Source organism: Benincasa hispida, chromosome 9, assembly GCF_027475165.1.
Source record: "Benincasa hispida cultivar pf3 chromosome 9, pf3_genome.v1.1, whole genome shotgun sequence".
In the NCBI taxonomy this organism is placed as follows: Eukaryota; Viridiplantae; Streptophyta; class Magnoliopsida; order Cucurbitales; family Cucurbitaceae; genus Benincasa; species Benincasa hispida.
Window position 1 is genome coordinate 31,660,973 of NC_143486.1, and position 4,707 is coordinate 31,665,679.

Below are 4,707 nucleotides of genomic sequence, written 5' to 3' on the forward strand. Positions count from 1 at the left end.
TATCTCCATTTTCATATTGAGCCACCAGTAATACCGACTCACATCTTGGTACATTTTGTTACTACCTGGGTGCAACGAGAATGGAGAGTTATAAACTTCTGCCAACAGTTCCCCTTGCAAGTCATCATCTACTGAGATGCACAACCGTCCTTGATACAAAAAACCCTTGTCCACTGACACAGAAAATTCACTTGCCTGACCCGACCCTACCTTATGACATTTCTAAACCAGGTCGGGATCATCCTGTTGTGCAACTATAATCTGTTGCCTCAAGGTTGGTTGCACTGTCAACTGGGCTAGCTACGAAGTGACTTCCCCCACTACCACTGTAATCTCTGCTCATTCCAGATCTTTACACAACTAAACCTGCTTAGTGATCAAGGTGGCCGAATGAGCTACCTTTCGACTGAGGGCATCGACTACCACATTCGCCTTACCTGGGTGGTAGAGGATCTCGCAGTCATAATCCTTTGCTAACTCGAGCCACCTGCGCTGCCTCATGTTTAACTTTTTCTGGGTGAAGAAGTATTTTAGACTCTTGTGGTCGATGAACACTTGGATCTTTTCCCCATATAAGTAGTGTCTCCATATCTTCAGGGCAAACACTACTTCTGCCAATTCCAAGTCGTGGGTAGGATAGTTGCGCTCATGGTTCTTCAATGGGAGGCATAGGCAACCACCCTACCATGTTGTATAAGCACACAACCCAAACCCTTATTAGAAGCATCACTGTAGATCATGAAGTTCCTGGAGCCGTCTGGTACGGTGAGAACTAGGGCTGAAACCAAACTCTGTTTGAGGTCCTGAAAACTGTCCTCACAAGCTTTGCTCCAAACAAACGAAGCTCCCTTCATAGTTAGTTGGGTCAACGACGTGGCCATGCTGGAGAAATTCTCTACAAACCTACGATAGTATCCGCCAATCCCAGGAAACTATGCACCTCACTGACCGTTGTAGGGCGGGGCCAATTGGTAACGATTTCAATCTTAGCTGGATCCACTAAAACCTCGTCCTTCGACCCCACGTGCCCAAGGAAGGACACCTTTCATAGCTAGAACTTGCACTTAGAAAACTTTGCATACAATTTGTTTTCGCTCAGTGTGCCTAGGACCTTCCTAAGATATTCCTCATGTTCCGCCTTTGTCTTGGAGTATACCAAAATGTCATCAATAAAAACGATTACAAAGGCGTCTAGGAAGTCCTTGAACACCCAATGAATACCGTTGGAGCATTGATTAGACCAAAAGACATTACAATGAACTCGTAATGCCCGTATCTGGATCAGAATGCAGTCTTCGGAATATTACTCTCCCTTATCCTTAACTGATGGTAACCTGACCGTAGGTCAATCTTAGAAAATACGGTAGCACCCTGTAGCTGGTCAAACAAGTCATCGATTCTAGGAAGCGGGTACTTATTCTTAATGGTCACCTTATTTAACTCCCTATAGTCTATACATAAATGTAACGACCCATCATTTTTCTTCACAAATAACACTGGTGCACCCTACGAAGAAACACTGGGTCGAATGAACCCTTTATCAAACAGTTCCTGCAATTGAACCTTAATTTCTTTCAATTCTGTCGGAGCCATTTTGTATGGAGCTTTGGATATAGGAATAGTGTCTGGCTCTAGTTCAATCATAAAATCAATCCCCCTTGGTGGAGGAAATCCCAGAAGTTCTTCCAGAAACACGTCGGGATAATCCTTAACAATTGGTTCAGAGGTTAGTGCAACCTTGGTTTCCCTTGTGTCAACTACACTAGCCAAGATACTCTAGACACCTTGGTTAATCAATCTCTTGGCCTTAGCCGCTGAAATCACCTTGGGCAAAACTACTGTCCCGCCCCTTTGAACTGAAAGCTGGCTTCTCTAGGGGGGTTAAAATTCACCTCCTCACGAGAACAGTCAATACTAGCATGGTTGGCAACCAAGAAATTCATGCCCAAAATTACATCGAAATCATGCATGTCTAATATTATCAGAGTCACATCAAAGGTGCGGTTTGCTATTTCTAACTGACATGCTTTTATCTTTTCACTCGCTATCATAATTTCTTCTGACGGTGTAGACACTGACAAAACGTAGCCCAAAGGTTCCAAAACTAACATGGTATGCTTTACGAACAACGAAGAAACGAAAGAGTGAGACGGGCCAGAGTCAAACAATGTCATGGCATAGTGCCCCGATATTGGGAGCATACCTATCACCACTATTCCTGAGTGCTTAGCTTCCCGACAACTGGTGGCATATACCCAACCTTGCTATTGCTGTTGAACTACCCTGATGCGAACTCGGGGGCTGACCCCCCACACTTCCAGAACCACTACTAGGGCATTAGTATGCCCTATGCCCTATCTGCTTACATCTGAAATAAGTTCCTGTGCCAATCAGACAACGTCCTCAATGGCGTTTCCCACATGACTTGTACACCAGCCTTTCCCTCCAAACTTCTTCTGAAGTAGTAGCCTATCGTTGGGCATGCCCTACTGACCTGCTTATACTCTGGACCTTCTATGGAGTCCTGGAGCCTTCTGCTCAACTTTCCTCTTTTGGCCGGTGGCCGGTTCCTCCGTCAGGGACTTCAGGAATTCTATCCCTGAAGGACAACCCACGCATGCTGCCGCTCGAAAGGCTGCGGCGTAGGTGGGCGGCTCCAGAGCTTGCATAATGCCTCGCACCCCGTCTCGGAGTCCTTGCACAAACCTTTCAACCCTTCTTGCTTCGGTAGACACCAGGTCAGAGGCAAAATAAGACAATTTGTCAAACTCGTCTTCATACTCTTCTACTATCATGGTTCCCTACTTCAAGTTCATGAACTCAGCCTGCTTGTTGTACCTCACATGAGCAGAGAAGTACTTCTCGTAAAACCGCTCCTTGAACTGATCCCACGTGGCTTGGCCTCCACCGACATCTATCATTCTCTCAGTCGAGTGCCACCAACGCTTGACATTGTTAATGATAACGAAAGTGGCACACTACAACTTCTGCTCCTCTTGACACCTCATGTACTAGAAAATCCCCTCAATAGTGGACAACCACAATTCTACATTTGTGGGGTCTTTCAGGGACCCGTTAAACGTCGGGGGATCATACTTCTTGAAATCTTACAGGTATCCAGCTTCCAACGAAGGGCCTGCCATGGTCCGACTCGTGGCCCTATCCTGATTCTAAACTGGTGGTAACAGGATTGACGAGGATGGCACCTACTGTGACTGTACGTGCTGGGCGATCTGCTCGGCCACCATGCCCCTTAGTTGTCCCACCACGGCTTGCGTGACGACGTTCCCAATAACTGCAGCCATAGCAGTATATTCTACTGGAATTTATGAGGACGACGGTCTTGGTGGGGGCACAGTCGAAGCTCGATGACTGCTTCTTGGTATAACCCTCTGCCAGTTGAGCCAGAGGGGTTACGAGGTGGTGGGTCCCGCACCTCTTGGCTCTGCACCTCGGGTTCTTGCAGATCGGGGTCCCGCTCCTCAACTACTTTTCTACCTCGACTGCCCCTTCCTCTAATTCGTGGTGCCATACCTGGTGACCACACGTAGCACTTTAATACACACTAGCAGGGTAAATCATCAAATGACAACACACAAGTAGGATTTCATATATATATATATATATATATATATATATATATTTCCATAAAGGTTTTAAAACAACATACTTGACAATGATGAAAGATCCATTTGTGGCCATACGGAACAGATTAGACTCACGATTAAGTCAGTCTACATAACTTAAAACTTAGGCTCTGATACCAACTGTAATGACCCTAGTTTCCTATTACATTCCAGGACTCTACTTCATGCATGCATAGACTTAACCGTACAATTTCTTTTAAACCATTAAATAAAATAGTCAAATTTTATTTAATAATGCTCAAATGAGCAAAGATATGAAAACATAATTAAGTAATAGTAAATAAACTAAACTAAACTAAACTAAACTAAAATAAAATAATTTGCCTCGGGGTACCCCTGAACCTTACTTTAAAAATGAAGGAAATTAAATAGTCAAATAACAAAATTGATGTATTTTGCATGAAAATGTAAGACGCCTAACTCCTAGACCATATTTCAAAAACATGATACTAGGTGTGGAAGCAGTAAATCATCCTAATGGGCAGGTCACGGATCTTTCTTGTCATGCGCCAGTCTATCATTACCCTTACCTAAAAAATAGGGAAAGAAAAGAGTGAGTATAAAGATATACTCAGTAAGCAGCCTACTACTGGGTCCACTCAATGATCTGTTAGTCTATCCATTTGACCCAAAATGCACAAGGGCATCATAAACATAGGCATAGGCATAAGAGGCGAACCCGAAGACACACTTTCATAAGTAGTGACACAAAGGTCACAGGTATAAATACAAGTGGTGATCCAAAAAAGGACACCGTACATAAGCATAGGGTGTGGGCCCAAAGGCTCACACATGCGATGTGCATAGCCTAAGGGTACACTAACAACCACTAAAATCTCATATAGACATAAGCATACAAACATTCAGTACAATCTTAGACATAAGCATGCAATCAAGGCCACGAGTCAGCATCAAACTTTAACACCTCTATCCATACATCAACTTTATTACAAATTACTCATACATCAACATTAGCACCCTATTCTTAGCCTACTCATGCATCAAACCTTATCACAGTGTTCAGTCTACTTTTACATCCAATTTACACAATATTCTCATA